The following is a 16,867-nucleotide window of genomic DNA, read 5'->3' as shown; positions in this document are numbered from 1 at the left end:
TGGTAGCACATGTACTCATGTAGATCTGGTGCTTTCTCAGTTACCAAGCCTTAAAGGGTGTCTCTGATATTATTGGCTTTGTTTTTGACAGGAGAAAGTTTCTAGGCAAAGTAGTCTTCAAGCTCTGAAGCTTTAAAAAATAAAAAAAAAACAGACTAGTGCTAATTGTTGGTTTCTTACGGCCATGGCTTTCCTGCAGTGCTGTTGCTTGAGGGTATTTAGGAAAAGTTTTGGAGTTTGTAATACAACTCCAGAATGCTACAGGAAGCCTTTTAATGTTTTTTGGACAGGTTTTCAGAATAACTGAATGACCTAGCCTGCTTTTTAAAAGGCAATTTCATTATTTAGTGTAAATTTTATGCCTTTTTTTTTTTTTTGAGAAAACACATTCACCAGTACCTTATTATACTTCTAATGAGAGCCAGATGTGTTTCTCTGCTACAAAACTGAGGCCATAATGCAAAAAGGGTCTTTGCAACACAAGAGAAGTGCCTTGCCTGGAGAGAAGAGCAGGTCTTTTGATGTTAAGATATTAACTTCTATTAATAAGGGGGAGGGGGGGTGAAATGTATGGCAATTGGTGATAGATCATGGGTAATGCTGATTTGTATAGTGCCAATGAGGTAGCTGCAGAGTCCTTTATAATTAGCAGAAGTGACAGTGCAACTGTCTAAAAACAATTACATTGCAAGTAAACAATCTGTGTCATCTAAGTGGTGTTTACTGCCATAACGGAAATTCATTTCAGAAGCTTCAGGCAAAATGAACACTATGCAGCTGAGTGGTACATACCACAATGAGGTGTTCCTTCTCCTGTGGTTCCCGGACAGTGTAGCTCAGTGTGTTCTCATGGAAATGGGTGAGTGGCGTGCTTTTTCCCCATCATTAGGTGAGACACTAACAGGTAATTTTGATCCATTAGTCTTTACGCTGTTGTGCTTTGTTCAGTGGCTTGTTAAAAATACGCCAAAGGAGATGGACAGAAATATTTTTTAATTACCAGGCTGTGTGCTGCCATAAGATGAGGTGGACTGGGAGAGTGTAGTTCAGATAAGAGGCCTTAATTTTCAACCTGGTTTATTCCATTGCCCAAGTTATCTTAGTTGCTGAGAGAATAAACTACACTTCTGTGGACATTTCTGTACAGCAGGGATGGTAACGTATAGTTGTCTGACTGGGATAAATACATTTTAAAGGCTGTGATACTCCCACGCAGCATGGTGATATGGGCTATGGTGGGAATTGTCAGATTACTCTCCTTAATTTTTATTGTTCCCATTGACTCTTTACACATGCTTGTATGTGGGCTATTTGCCTGCCGCCACGCTGTACTCATAGGATGCATGCTTTTACTTCTGCTACTCTGCTCCTTGAGATACTGTTGCTACTGTGCTTATGGAAAACTTACCCAGGTTGCTCAGACGAGACCGAAGGTTTGTGATTACAGGGAGAGGAAGGATCTCTGCGTTGGTGCAAGATCAGCACAACTTTAATACAGAATGTAAATCCTCTAAGATCTGCTTTTGAGTGTGTTGCAGATTTCCTAGTGTGTTTGCCGGTTGTGGAGAGGTCGAAGTTGTCTTTTGAATGAGATTCATCTTAAGCGATCGTGTGATTTAACATTGCTGATGTTAGCAGAAACTTTTTAAAAAAACCTGATCTGGTGTATGACCGTCTGTAAGCCCTTTAATAGTGGATGAAAATTCCCTCTGAAAAACCAGAGCTTTCCGTTTCCTCAGGGGTCTGGCTTGATATATTGCATCTGGGCCTTGGAATGTCATTCTGATGCTTTCTGCATAGGGCTGTACAGTGACTGTGTATTTCAGTTGTCCATTAAGCTTATTATAGTTTTTGTAAAATCAAGGGAGAAACGGAATACCAGGCATGGTGTTTTATGAAAACACTTTCATTTGAGTGAGTAGGAGTTGGTCCCTTTTCTTCCTGTGAGGGGGAGGATTTTCAATTTGGAAACAGTTTAAACTGTGGGAAAGATTTGTAGCTGGGTCAGGATGTATGTGTGGACAACAGTGTATCCTTTCAGAGAGAAGCAAACAGATGTTCAAGCAGAAATAAAAAAGGAAAATTAAAAATGCCCTTGCCTCTCCATTAGCTGCCATCAGAAGAGGGGAAGGCTCCTGGGGGACTTGGAGGGGAAGCCTACTGAATTAAAGTTTTACTACAGGCAGAGGCACTCGGGAAGTTCGCATGTGTCCTGTGGCAGAAATAGCTCCTGTGATGGATTGACTGTTTCCTTGTTGTGTTTTCAGCAAGTTGTGAATTTTGTATGAGTGTTTTTTGACAAGTGTTTTCTATAATCATCATCTTGCCTAGACGTGTGTGTCCATCCCCGTACCCCGAATTGTTTGTTTATTTCTCAATGAATACCTTTATCTGTAAGACTATAGAGCACTGAGGCAACAATGTTGTCATAGTAACTAGAACTGCAGCACTGGCTTTCAGCCAGAAAATACGGTGATTCATGGTTTGACTGTGGGTGTCTGGAAATGAAATAAGTTTTGATTCTCAGGTGAATCAATGAAGTAGTATCTGTGTTTGTATTTTTATTTTATTTTCCCTAGGAGGTGCTTTGAACATCCTCCCTGCGTACCCTTTTTTACTTCTACCATTTTACAAAATAGGAAGGATGTTCTGTAACTACATGCTCAACATCTGAGCAGTAAATACAATTCTGTGTGGCGAATACTTATCAGTTTCTTTTTTTCATTTTAGGTTAGCTTTAAATTCAAAAAGTATGAAACCTGTAAGCTGGAATTCTGTAATGTAGCAATTTGATTTAATTATGGATGAGTTTGAGAACAGGTTTGTGTACTGTATGTGTGAGTGTGGTCTCTGTGTAGGCCATGAGAATGCGATAATTGCAGATCAGCATTTCTAAATGCAACCTCAGTTTCTATAAATGTTGTTTCTGCCCACACTGAATCCTATGTTTTGTTTATATTTTTATATATATAAAAAGCAATCGCAGTGTGCGGACACGTGCCCAAAAATGTAGATGCGAACAGCAAGGCCACGTTATGCACACATGTACTTCTGGATACTTCTGCTGCTGAGAATGAGTGTAAGAAGGATGATTCTTCTTGGAAGTGTTGGATCCCTTTGGTGTTTTTGGAACTGAGTATGAGTTTGCAATGAGAGGCTAAAATCACACTGAAGACCTGTTTTCGGGAGTCTGAAAAATGAAAAGCAGTTATGAATGAAGATATTTTAGGTTGTGTTAAGTGACAGAGTCTCTTCCTGATGATCTGCTTTGGTTTCTTTATTTATTTTTAAGTTGCTGCAGGTCTGGCCAAAGAATGGTGTTCTCTGTTTTCTGGCCCTCGTAGATTTGTGGGACTGGCTAGGTATAAGATGCATTTACTGAAGCTTTGTGAAAAACCTTGTGTATCAAAACTTGTGTCCGCCGTCTTTGAGTTAGGGCGCTTTATAAATTAATGAGGAATCGTTCCTGTCTGTAACTTAAAAGTGAGCTAATTCAATAGCTTTTACAAGTATGAGTGCCTATATTCTTTATGATTGTTTTTCTGTTTAAATTTTGTTATTAGAAGCAATACGCAGGGTGACCGCTTCCTCCATGTCTTCCTACTTTTTTGATTTTTGCCATCAACTTTGTAGTTTAGGTGATCAATTTTTCTTTAATCATTTTTGTTTCAGTGGGCTGCACAAGTTGCTGGGTATCTTTTTTTCCTATGATCAAAAAAAATCCATTTTGTGGCTAGAGCTGTGGTTCTGCCTTCTGTCAGGAATGTTACAAATTCACTTCCATGTTGTATTCTTGGAGTAGTTCTTGCACCGAGTATTTGTCAGTCAGCAGGCTTTGATGTCTGGCACTCTGGGTTAGTTGCTGCTGAGATCGTTTATCTTGTGGAAGTGTGTAACAGGTTTTTTAGTGCTGCTGTGAGTTCCGCACCCGTGGTGTAATACTACTCTTGAAGTTTTAAGTCCCTTCTCCAGCTGTGCATAAATGAGAACGTTGACATCACAGGTTCAGCAGGGCAAAAGATTCAGCATGGGTGTATCTTCTACCCAGCTGTGTGGCGGCACTGAGAATGTGTGGAGAAACTGGTTACACATTGCAGCAAAAACGTGCTGTCAGGAGGACTTGTTGGGGCCAAATATTGGTTTGCTTTCCCATCTCAGAATCTGCTTCAAACCCTCCCGCTTCTGGCTTTTTGTTTTAATAAAGCAAAAGAACTAATTTGTTCCTTATCAGAACTGTTTCATTATATTCCAAGGCTTGTATGTTTACAGCATATACAACTGAGAGAGATTAGGTGTGGGAGAGAGGGGAAAAGTAAACCTCTGTGGCTCTTGTGTGCTTTAAAAGCTTCTCTCTCTATTTCTGAGGTGCCCTAAAATGCTTTTTCTCTGAATTGAGTTGTTCTGCATGGATTTTTTCCACCCTCTGTTAAATTAATAGGGGTATTTTTTTTTGAGGTTTTTTCAGTTGGCTTGGTTGTTTTCTTTTTTTAGTATTTTGCCTTAGTGTAGATGCTCTTTGGGGCGGGGGGGTGGGTGTGTGTGAAGCTGGATTGGGTGTATTGTCTTGAAAAATTAGAGAGCGGTCCCTCTGTCTCCCTGCTGTTTTCTGTGGTGTGTGCATGTGTGCATATTGGCACTTCATTTGTCTGTTCTCTTTTATGAATAGTGTGGATTTTATATCATCATTCCAATTGGGAATGAATGTGGAGGAGGAGAATGAGGTAATGCTTCCTCAAAGGCATCTGTCGCTGCTAAATAACTTACTGCTGTGCTTCCAGCCTCACCTGGTGAAACTGCTGTCTCATAGCTGCCGTGGTAAGCGTCTACCTGTCACCAATGGCAAGGATTTAATTGTAGATATTTTAGTCATCATCGAACGCTGTTCTGTGGATTTATTGTTTTGCTCAAATTCACAAGGATGCCTGTCCTATCTAGAAAATGTTTGAGAAGCCTGTGTATAGCTAGGTCTCGGAGTACCTGACAGCAGCTAGGGGATGTGTCTGAAGGATAGCAGCGTACTCTTTTGGCTCTTGAGAGAAGTGGCAGGGTAGCAAGCAGTAGTAACAATAAAGTGTACTTTATTATTTGCCTTTTAGTCAGGTGGGAGCAGAACTGAGAAATATTTTTAGTATGGAAGTATTTATTGGAATGTAAAGTAAACAAGAGGTGCAAATTATGGCAATTATTGGTTCTTTCCTGAAAACTTTGGAGGTGTTTCATTAACATATCTTGTTGCATTCAAACAGACTATCAAACAGCAGAAGACATCATTGGTTAGAAGAGAGCAATCTGATTTCACAATTAGGATAAAGGACAGTATTTCAAGGCACAGAATGAGCTGGTTTTTATCCCTTGATAACCAAATTTGACAGCGTAGCCGTTGTGTTGGAAATAACTTTATACAGACAAGTTCATCTGCAAAGCTTTGTTTTTCTTTGTCTCTAAGGCCACTGTGTTTGGAATCCACCTGATTCAGCTGTTCAGACCCTAAATGTGAAGCTTTTTAAACTTACTTTTGTAAAGCTGAAGCAACACCAAAAAAAGCCCTGAAATGTAGGTTAGAGATGGTTGTGACCTGATGGTACTATTTAAATTTCTAGGTTAAATTGCTACCTTCATTTCAGCTAGATCTGCACAGGGAACTCAAGTGACCCTTTTCCTTGTATTGAATCCTGAAGTTTTTCCTAACAACATTCCAGTCACTGGATCAGATTAACAGGGATAGAAACCACGTCTTTTGGTAGGATACATCTGCCCCAACTTGTGCATTTAAAAATTGGATGGCTGTTTCTGAGCTTTATCTGTAGCTGATGCAGACAAATAAGCACCTCTCAAAGGTGATAAAGCTGACCTGTCTTTAATGCTAGCTTTAGGATAAGATTAATCCCCCTGCCCCAAACAGCGTGTCAGGATTGTTGGTTTGTTTTTTTTTTCCTATTGACTATAAATGTAATCTAGGGTTGAGTAGCTTCCACTTAGATTTCTGACACAAATAGTAATAAATATGTAGCTCAAAAAAAAAAAAAAAAGAGGCATCCCTGTATCTCTGAACACTCTTTGCAGGTGAAATAGGTATATTTTTAAAAAAAACCTTAATGCACAAAAATGAGTTCTAGAAGGGCTATAGAATTTCATAGCTAATCATTGCTTAGTTTTCTCCCCTGTCTCTCAGGAGATCTTTTACCTCATATTGAGCTCTGAAAGTCTCTTTTGCCCCTCTTGAGAAAAATTGGCGTGACTATGGGAACTGCGATGTGATTGAAATTGGTGGTGCAATTGCTCTCATGTAAACTGAAATTGTGTTTATAATCCTGATTTACATAGGTGAAGTATGGCAACAAAAGCAAGCAGAGGTGCTGTTTTCCTTTCCTAACCTTTGTGCTGTGTTACCTGTGGGGTAGTCGGCGTCTCTGAGCATCATCTGGCTGAAGGGTGTGCAGAGGAGAGCAGGAGAAGGTGGCCAGCCTAAGTCAGCCCTTGTGCAGGAGCAGCAGCAGGTCAGCAGGCAGACTTTGCTGTGCTGGAGGCTGGCGGATTAAATGCTTTTAAAATGGCTGTGCTTGGTTCTTTTCACTTCTTTGAATCCCACATACTCACGAAGCAGCCATCACAGAGAGATGTAGCGGAGGTTCCTCTGAAAGTGCTGGGCCTGTTGGGGCAAGAACTTGTTTTGCCTTGAAACCTAATCCAAAGCTTAGCTAGAGCTGAAGATGAAAGGCAGTTGGTGATTTACGAGTGTTCAATAATTTCTAATGTATTTTACTTTATCTGAGAGGCCAAAGTTCAGCGAAGGTGACTTTATAACTGTCTTTCAGCTCAGTACTGGGCAAGTATATAACAAAGATGAATTACAGGATTGAAATTTTCTTGTTATTAATTTTCCATGCTGGGGTGGGATGCATTTGTAGTATCAGCGTGTTTGGGTTTTCCCCCTCAAAATTCAAGGTAAGGTCGGACTTCTCAGGGAGAGAGGGCTAGTCTTGTTTATTAGTATATTAAGCTGGAGAAGCTGAATTCTCTAGGAGGACTGAAGTGATGCACACCCATCAAGCAGCATCTCTGCTCTGTTTGACTCCATTGCTTTTACTATGTCTATGCTAGAATTTCCTTTTGGTTTTGCAGCCTCCATCTAAACAGTTTCTTTCATTCCAAGGCATAAGCACCTCAGAGTACTTCAGCCATTTTAGTTATTGGGAAGGTACGGTAATAAAAATGTAACAGGGAATACGCGTGTAGTTAGTGAGAGTTCAGCTGATATATTTCATTAAGAAAGAAACTACGCTGAGACAAGTCAAAACAGTTCTGAACAGTGCATTGGCATTGTTTATGTCTGTTTGATGGATGATTATTTATTTCCTGTGAGTACAAATGTTTTCCATTTTCCAGCCACAATTTCAGTTATGCGGTCAGTGTGGCTTGCATTTTGGTTGGGCAAAATATGAAGCATGATGCTTCTTGAAAACCACGCGATCAGTTCGGAAGAACATACCATTTTTCTGTGATGTACAGAAAGGAAGCCTTTCTGGTGGCCTACTGTATGTTTACAAATTAATGGCACCTGCTCTTTTGTAAGCTGACTTGCTCTTTTTTTAATCAACAATCGATGAGGGGATCAAGTGCACCCTCAGTACGTTTGCAGACAGCACCAAGCTGGGGGGGAGTGTTGATCTGCTGAGGAGCAGGCAGGCTCTGCAGAGGGATCTGGGCAGGTTGGACCGATGGGCTGAGGCCACTGTATGAGGTTTCACCAAGGCTCAGTGCCGGGTCCTGCCCGTGGGTCACACCAGCCCCAGGCAGCGCTATGGGCTTGGAGCAGAGTGGCAGGAAAGGACCAGGAGGTGCTGGTCAACAACCGGGTGAACACGAGCCAGCAGTGTGCCCAGGTGGCCAAGGTGGCCAGCAGCATCCTGGCCTGTATCCAAAACAGCGTGGCCAGCGGGACCAGGGCAGTGATTGTCTGTGCCCCTGTGCTCAGCACTGGTGAGGCTGCACCTCAAATCCTGTGTCCAAGTTTGAGTGCCTCAGTACAAGAGGGATGTAGAGGTGCTGGAGCGTGTCCAGAGACGGGCAGCGGAGGTGGTGGAGGGTCTGGAGCACAAGTCATCTTATGAGGAGTGGTGTATTCTTCCAGATAACTGGCGCCAGGGCAAGAGGAAACTGCCTCAAGTTGCACCGGGGGAGGTTTAGATTGGACATTAGGAAAAATTTCTTTACTGAAAGGTTAGTCAAGCGCTGGGACAGGCTGCCCAGGGAGGTGGTGGAGTCACCATCCCTAGAGGTGTGTAAAAAAACATGTAGATGCGGAGCGTATGAACATGGTTTAGTGATGGGCTTGGCAGTGATGGGTTGATGGTTGGACTCTATCTCAAAGGTCTTTTCCAACCCAAATGATTCAAGATTCTGTGTCGGTTGTCTTGAGTTCTGCAGTGCATCTACTGTTGACTGATACGTAGAAAAATAGCCGAAAACTTCATTTGACTGTGACAAAAGGGCAGTTAATGTGCCTATCAGTTGAGAATTTCTAAGGATTGGCAAGATAAAAATCTGATCTTGGTTGAGATAAGGGGACAGCTATAATTCAAATCAGGCAGCACTGGTTTGGTCAGCTGTCAGAAAGGCAACACTGCATGGTGACACGAGCTGGGCGTCTGAACGCTGGGGATGCTTGTTTTCAATAGCTGCTATGTTTAGTAGAAACCTTTATCCTGATGTGGATGCTACTAGAAGGCCAAAATCTGTTCAGTCCATTCTCAGTGGTGGTCCTTTTTGAGTGTCCTTATTCTTCGCTAAATAAACCCTGCAACAAGCCCTGTGTTTGGGGGTGGTGGGTGGAAGTGCACAAATAAGAAAACAGCCTGAAACAAGAGCAATTCTTACCATTTAGGGGTGCTAGTTAAGGAATAGCTGCTACCACAGCAGCAAAAATTGAAAACCAAAGAGGAGGAGGAGAAAATGGTGATGACAGCAATTGCTGCTGCTTCTTCTACCGCTGGTGTAAACAATTAATGCTTTTCATTTTGGATAAAGCCCAATCAGTAGCATTTTCCACAGAAGGGATGATTCTGACCTACCCCACCTTCTACAAGCAACTGTACAAAGTATGTTATGATGCACAGTTCTTAGAGCGGGTGAGCGGGGAGCTGCCCTTCTGTTGTTAATTTTTTTGAATCCTTGGTTCCTATTTCTGTATCTTCTTTCCTTGATTGATTTTTTTTTTTCTGTTCCAGTGCTGTATTTCTTTGATGTTTTTGTGTTACTGCTCTCTGCTCCCCTGATGTCCACATGCTCTTATTTCTTTGGAACAACACTTTTGATAGAAGTGGATGATTCGGTGACACGTTCAGCCAGACCGTGTAGCCTACTGTGTCTGAGTGGCCTGACATGGAAGCGAAGAGCAGAAACAGAACCAGATGGTGAACTGCTGCAAGAGCTCCCAGCACTGTAGGGAAGATCCACTCTCGCAGTCTGGCTGCGTTACAAGTTGCTGCAAGGGGGCAAAGTCGTTGTCGACTGAGAAGTAGGGCACATCTGGGGTCATATAGCTGTTCCTGCCCTGCGTCATCTCTCAGTTGAATCTTCTTTCAGCTCACCTGCACTTGCAGCGTGTTGGAAGTTAACCGATTCTGTAAATTAGCAGAGCTTTGTGCCTTTCTGTGCGCATCCTCAGGCATTTTGTGGCACATCCTAGTGGTCCTGCTGGCACGGAGCTCAGCCCAGAGCTGGGTGAGTGTGGATGCTCTGGAGCCCAGGCCCCTTACAGTTCTGCAGTGCTCTTCTGCTGGTACCTTATACTTCACTGATGGCTATGTGGACTGCATTTGTGTGGTCTCATGTTCTTAGCTTCATGATTATTTTGATTGAATGTTTTTTTTTTTTACTTCACCCTGCAAGCTGGAAGTTGTATGTGCCTTTCGTGTATTTATTCATCGTGGTGCTAGGAACTCGCTTTCTGTGAAAAAGGCTGTTTTCCTGATCTAGAACAAAATTTTCTTCGAAGCTAAATGCAAAACAATTTAGATTGTAGAGAGGCAAAATAGTTCAGTCTGGGCTGTAGGAATGACAGCTACCCTGGGTTAATACTTCCAAGTACTCCTAACTGTTTTTACACAATCAGTGACTATTTATGCCCTGTCAACTTGCAACTACTTTATCTGAAGTTTGTCAAGTTAGAATGCTGTCTTACTGCTTTGATTGTATCTCTTCTAGTTGAATGTCACCTCATCTACTACTACTTACTGGTTCCATTTTCAACACTTTCTATCCCTCATGCCTTTTTCTGCCTTGTCAGACAGCACTGCAGAGCTATCAGACTTGCTTTCTGTTTGAAGTCATTACAGCTTAGTTCGCAGCCAGGCTTTGCAGTATTAGTTGGGAAAACCTTTGGCAAAAGCCTGATGCTGAATTTTGAAGCAGATTTGGCTATCTTCATTGAAGGGATGTGTTGGAGTGAAATCCAGGGGGTGTTTTTATGCAGGTGCTGATATGGACAAGGGCACTGGGAATTTTTTTTGTTTTCTTTCCTTACACAAAAGATTTCATGGGCTTATTCTTTGCTCCACAGATGCTGTCTACTTCAAAAGCTACCAGAGAAATAAAAATTTCAGACGAGAGATACAAAGCACAGAAATGTTATTTAAGTAAAAAATTGGAGGCATAGGGAAGATAGGTTTATCCATTTGGAAATGAACAGTATGCCAAGCTTAATTAAAATCCTTGCAGGTTTTTTCTGGTTTTCTTTGGCATGTTGGCTATGAGAGGGATTTTGTGATAATTTGCCTTCATGGACAGAGACAATTTTGTAGAGTAAGTAAGAGTGTCTGGGAGGGAGAGGAAAAAGGAAGGCCTTGGATATAAATGACTAAGAAGGTATTCTTGTGAGGTTTGTGGTTTTTTGGGTTTTGTTTGGGTTTTTTTGTTTATTTGTTTTTTGTTTGGGTTTTTTTCCTAGGGGAAGGCCTGCATGAGTTTCTGAAACAGAACTTTTTTTTTTAATTTGTCTTCACTCCTGGTATTTTGTGTGACACTGAGGGTGGCCATGGAAGGGGAGGCTGGAAATGGTTGTGTTTTCTTGAGTGAGGAAATAGGAGAGGAGAGAACAGGAGATGGAAAATAAGTACATGTCTCACCAGGGTTGGGGATTTCATTTGAACCTAAACAAACCTGTGTTTTATGCAACAGTGGAATTCTTGTTTTAATCATGTGCTTGTCGTTCAAAGATTTCCAAGATGGGAAAGTAAAGTGGGGAAGTTGTAATTGGCCCTTTTTGTAGATAAACTGGGGACAAAGGAAAAAAAAAAAAGTGGCATGCTGGATTTCTTGTGAGGGTTTAATGACGGTTAAGATTACAGGCAGAATCTTCTGTCTCTGTCCCAGGGATAAGCTTATGAGCTCTACGCTCAGTTAATGTTATTTATTTATTTTTTCTCTGTAGTAGTCACAGTAACTTGGAGCTGGTGGCCATGAGTGTGCTGCTGTACCCAGAATCTTTCAGCCCACCCCTCACTTTTTCTCCATTACCAAGCACCCCTTGGTAAGAGAAGATTTCTTCTTAGAAAGAAGAAGGTTAGCTAAATAAACTGGTGAGCCTTACATCAAATTATGGGCTTACGGTCAAGTGCCTTTTTTTTTTTTAAGTGTTGGTGTGTAGCAAAAGGAGAGCTGCTGGAGACACTGTGTTGAGGGGAGTAAGTGTAGGGAGATTGTGGAGATGAAGAAGCTTAGAAGAGCAATGAAGTGTGCAGCCATGCAGGGTTTTGGCAATGAATGTTTTGTTTCAATTTCTTCTTTTTATTGCTCCATTCCTTAGGTAGCTGAATGCATCTATGCTTGTAATGTCTGGAAAAGATTTTTAAGAATGCTTTACAAAGCAAAACAAAATCTGAAATAGAACAGTCTCGCTGCTAAGAAAACAATTTTTTTTTAAAAAAAATCGTTAAAACAATGAAAATTAAAGGTTTTTAAAAACATGCATTCTCATTGAAGGGGAAGTAGAATTTTTCAGACTATGAAATCACATGTTGTCTTTGTGCTAACGTTTGAGACAGCCTAAAAGCCTCTTGAAATGTTTACCTTGGACTTATGTTGGAAAGAATATTATATAGACCTGATTTTTGCTTGATGTTTTACCTTTAAAAATGGGTTTCTGGCTTTTATAACTTCAGAAATTGCCCTGCTTTAACTTTTTAACTTTTTTTTTTTTTTTTTTAGCAAGCCAGTTCATGTATTAAATTGAAATCTGTACAAATTACAGTTAACTATAGTCAACTCAGTGAGGCCTAAAATAGGTCACATGCTGTTTGGAATAAAACACACTGAAAAATTATTAAATCTGTTTTATTGGGCCTGAAGTACGTTCTGAGGCATTTCATCATCCCCTGGCTGCTGTTTTCCATTTATTTTTTTATTTGCCATGGTGGCCCTGCTAGCTGGATAATACAAGTGATGATGTTCCTTGTAAAGGGAAAAAAAAAAAGGGTATGAAATTGTTGAGTCCTTCGTTTTTAACAGGAAAGGCAGAAATATTTTTTTGCTTCATCTATTTGAAACCAACTGAAATACTTTCTAAATGTTATCCCCTTACCTGAATACCAAATCACATCACCTGAATACCAAACTGGAAGACATTTCAGCATTTCAGGACAAGAGGAAATGGCCTCGAGTTATGCCAGGGCAGGTTTAGGTTGGATATTAGGAAAAATTTCTTCACTGAAAGATTGGTCAAGCACTGGAAGGGGCTGCCCAGGGAGGTGGTGGGATCACCATCTCCGGAGGTGTTTACAACATGCGTGGATGCAGTGCTTAGGGACGTGGTTTAGTGGTGGGCTTGGCAGTGCTGGGTTAATGGTTGGACTTGATGATCTCAAAGGTCTTTTCCAACCCAAATGATTCTGTGATTCTATGCTATTTACTATCATAGAAACCAGGTAACGTTAAATCTACTTCATTCCTTCCTTTTTTTTTCCCCTGGAGTTGTATTTTGGGTCCTGACATTCAAGGGACGTTTTTCTCCATCCTGTTTGGAGGGGATAATGACTGAGCTGCCTGGGTGAGTCAGCAGAACCTGGTTCACCCTGTCCCAGCAGAGCTAATGCCAGCGAGGGGTATAGTGTTTGTTTGTTTATAGGTGATGCACAGTCTTTGGCTTCTTGTTGTGCTTCATAGGAAATACTGCTTTATGCCAATTTTATTAAATTATTCTAAATGCTGTTGAATTAATTACATTAAAACAACTTCAGCAGTGACCTTGAGCAAAAGTTATTTCCAGCAGTGTATCTTCTGCATTGATGTACTGACTTAATGCCTGCACTCTTCCTCATGTTCAGCTATTCTGCATCGACTATTGTTTCACATACCTGCATGTATGTCCTTTATGGGAACTACTTATTATTTTAATTGTATGCAAGAATATGTATGTGCCTACATTTTTTTTAAGCCTTGTCCCAGTAGGTGCTTGTAAAATTGTCTGCTAATAAAAGCAGGGGATCTAAAAAGCCATGTGGAGACTTACCTGCAGATATACCTAAGAAATTGTTTTGAAAGCACCTGTGATTTGAAAATAGTGATGTGGACTTGTGTTTATGCATTGTGATTGCTGAACAAGTCTATCTGCAGTGTTAAGTAGAAGGGGGTTTTATTTTTAACTTGCACAGACCTGGGAGCACTGTAAACCCAACTGTCTTTCCCCCCGGTCCTCTCCTCTGTCACTAACCCCAGGTTTTGTGTAGTCATTGGTAACAGAGCCTCATTGAGCCAACTTGCATATCTAGGTAAGGCTGAGACTTAAAAATCTGTCCTCGGTGAGTGCTGCAGCCCTCGCGTCGCTCCCAGTGGATTATCTGTTGGTAAGTGATTGAAGTAAGTAGGCAGTTCTGTTGACCTGGTTTTGTCACTAAAATAAGGAGGCATATCTGACCTTGTACGGCTTTCAGGAGCTATACTGTTGAGCAGAAGGCTGTTTATGTTGAGTTATTTTTAAGGTTAAAGCTGTGGTTCAAAAATTGTCTTTTCCTAAAGCAGTACTTCTTGATGTTGTTCAAGATGCACATACAGGAACTGAAAAAATATACCTGTTGTAGCACTCGCTCTTTAACTTGCATCTGACATGAACCTGGGATGGTACATGAGGCTTTGAACGTCCTGGCTGTAGAGGGTTGAACTTCTCCCGGTTACAGTCACTGTTAAGTGTGTTCTTAGTCGTGTTTAGTTTTGCACATACGTGGCTAGTGGTGTGTAGCAGGTTTTGTTCTGTATCTCAAGTCACAGAACAGGTTAGGCTGTAAGTTAAAAGTACTGTATACCTTTTCATTATTTTGGGAAATCTACATTATGAAGAGTAAAACATTGAAGCATTGAGGTCATTTTGCATCATACTTTACTGAAAACTCACCAACTACAAAGTGTGTTTGTTTTCCCTGGGCTGACATCACTGAAAACACATACTCAAAGCAACTATGGAGTGATAGTTCTCAACAGTGCTGTCTTAGACTTTAATGACCTCTGCTGATTGGGCTTCCATTGTTGTTTGCCTTGTCTTTCCAGCAGGCCTATTATGTTTCCTAATTGATCATAACTTAACAAGCTAAGCTTGGAGAGAAAAAGAAGGCCTGAGCAGTTGAATTCTCCTTGCCAGGAACCAGTTAGGTAATGAGATAGTTGACGATGCCAATCCAAAAAGATTGATAATGATTTCCCATCCTTGAATAGTTCAGTGTGGGGTGTTTTTATTTTGAACTTGTGCATTTTGCAGCTGTTTCACAGAATCTCTGAGAAAACAAAAGTGATTAGAACACTTTAGATTTAAATTTCTAGTGGTGTTAAGTCAGTTGAGGTTCTCTGAATCCAACAGGCCTGTAAAGTGTGGGGTTGAACTTTGTAAGGGCTGAGTGTGCATGCCTCACTGTAAACCCGTGAGAAATTCTTGGTGAATTTGGCAAGGGTCTACATTATGGTTACAGTTTGCCGCATGTCTACATTTTTGCAAGGGGAGAGCAAAAATTTATAGTCCCTGTTTACTTAATGGTAGGTCAAGAGGCCAGTCCTGCAAACCGTTTCTCATTGTAGTCACTTGTATGTGGAAAATTTTGTAGGAGATTGTGTCCGGCTTTTTCTTCTCTTCATCTTTTCTATTTCCTTTTGCTGCTCTTTGAACTTCTAACGCTGTAGGCCACAGAGACATTTTGTGGAGAATATAATCTTAGAAAAGAACTTTTGATGGAAGCAACTTGTGCAAGAGAAATACTCTCTGTAAAAGGAGATCATTCATGGCTTTTAGCTCTTTAAAAACCCATCTTAACACTCCTGCTGGGTTCCTTTCACTGTAAAGTAATGCAGAGGATTAGTCGGCATCATCTAATTAGGCAGCAGCAAAGCAAAAATTTTGTTTAACCGACTCTGCCCTGATTCAGTTTCCATTCATAGGACTTACCCATTGAAGCCAAATGCAGTAAGGATATCTTATGATGGCATTTGAAATGTCAGAGCGAGTGTGAAGTGAGGCATACTTAAATGAGTTCTGCACCTGAGGAGGAAATTCAAGGTCATCCTGTGCAGTGTCTGTACCGAAACAGCCTTCCTGTGTTCTGTGTGAGTCTGCAGGTAGCTGGAGTACCTCCTGGTTTCTTAATAGCTCTGATGGTTTGAGCACTTAAATTCTGCTCCATCCTCCTGAAAAGGATAAGAATGAAAGAGTAGCTGGAGAGCCTTTCCCTCCCGTTCCTGTAGGTCTGGGCTGCTTTGGTGTCCATATTGGATGGTCTTGTGATGTAAGTGTGGCTGAATACCCTTAAAAAAATAACAAAAAAAGTGCTTAACAACAGTACCTGGCAGGGTTGAAACAGGAGAACTTGTCTTGGATTCTTCTAGGGTAGGCTGATGGTGGAGTCTCAGGGTCTGAGAAAACTGTGTTTTCTGATATAACACACAGACCAGGAGAAATGGCTTCTATTTAGGGGACACGTCTTGGCTCTTCACTTCACAGAAGCACTTCAGCACATACTTGACTGCATGTAAACCTACTTGTTATGTGCTGAGCAGCTTTCTCTGACTTTGGACCTCACTGAGGATACACTTCAGTTCATGTTTGAATATGAGGACAAGCTGGATTTTACTTCTTTCACAGGGGTTCACATAAGATTATTTACAGCTGAGGAATTTGGGAAGAGCAGCTTGGCCTTTTCTGAGCAAAGATTATTACTGTTAAGTTTGGCCAACTGGGGCATTAGGTCTCTGCACAAAGGAAGAAATTGATCTTTTTGTATGGAGCTTTAAAACAAACAAAAAAGCAAAACATTTTTTCTTAGTAGAACAGGGGATTTTTATGAGCATGCAGGTGACACTATATAATTTTAAACAAAAGACATTGCTGTAGATGATGTATCATCTGCAATTAACTGAAATAGCTGGGACACTGTAGAGGACAGGATAAAGGAGTTTTCTGCTTTATTCTGTCAGAACCGCTTACTGCTTTCTAGTGGGAAGTGATGCTGTTTATCAAATCAATCTTATTGCTGGTAATGATAATGAATCAGTAAATTGTTCCTAAGCCATTATAACATTTTGTGACTCCCAGTTTCAATGTAGGTCCTTTTAACTGAGCTTTTAAGTAATCTTTAAACTAACCCTAGATGAGCAATCTTCTGCGGAAGGAAGGACCTGTTCCCAAGAAGCATTGATGACTTTAACTGGAATGTCCGTTTTGGTGCCTGTGAATCTGTCTGGCTGTTCTGACCCTGTTGCACAGATGAGAAAAGAGATAAAATCCCCACCTTGTGGCAGAGTTGTTGAGGAGCTCCTGTGAGAAAGGAGCTGCTGGGGAGTGGAGACTGGGTGACTTTGGTGACGAGGTGGCTGCAGCCTCGGAACAGTTTTG

At 41.1% G+C, this 16,867-nt stretch overlaps 1 protein-coding gene across 3 annotated transcripts in view; it reads left to right on the top strand.

Annotated features, from left to right (window-relative positions):
* ARHGAP32 (Rho GTPase activating protein 32) overlaps positions 1–16,867 on the top strand; it is a 258,191-nt gene that overhangs the window by 33,980 nt on the left and 207,344 nt on the right. The gene's annotated exons all lie outside the window — the stretch shown is intronic.

Source organism: Falco biarmicus, chromosome 20 (genome assembly GCF_023638135.1).
Source record: "Falco biarmicus isolate bFalBia1 chromosome 20, bFalBia1.pri, whole genome shotgun sequence".
Classification (NCBI taxonomy): Eukaryota; Metazoa; Chordata; class Aves; order Falconiformes; family Falconidae; genus Falco; species Falco biarmicus.
Note: the sequence above shows the minus strand (reverse complement) of the source record. Positions and strands in the feature narration are given on the sequence as shown.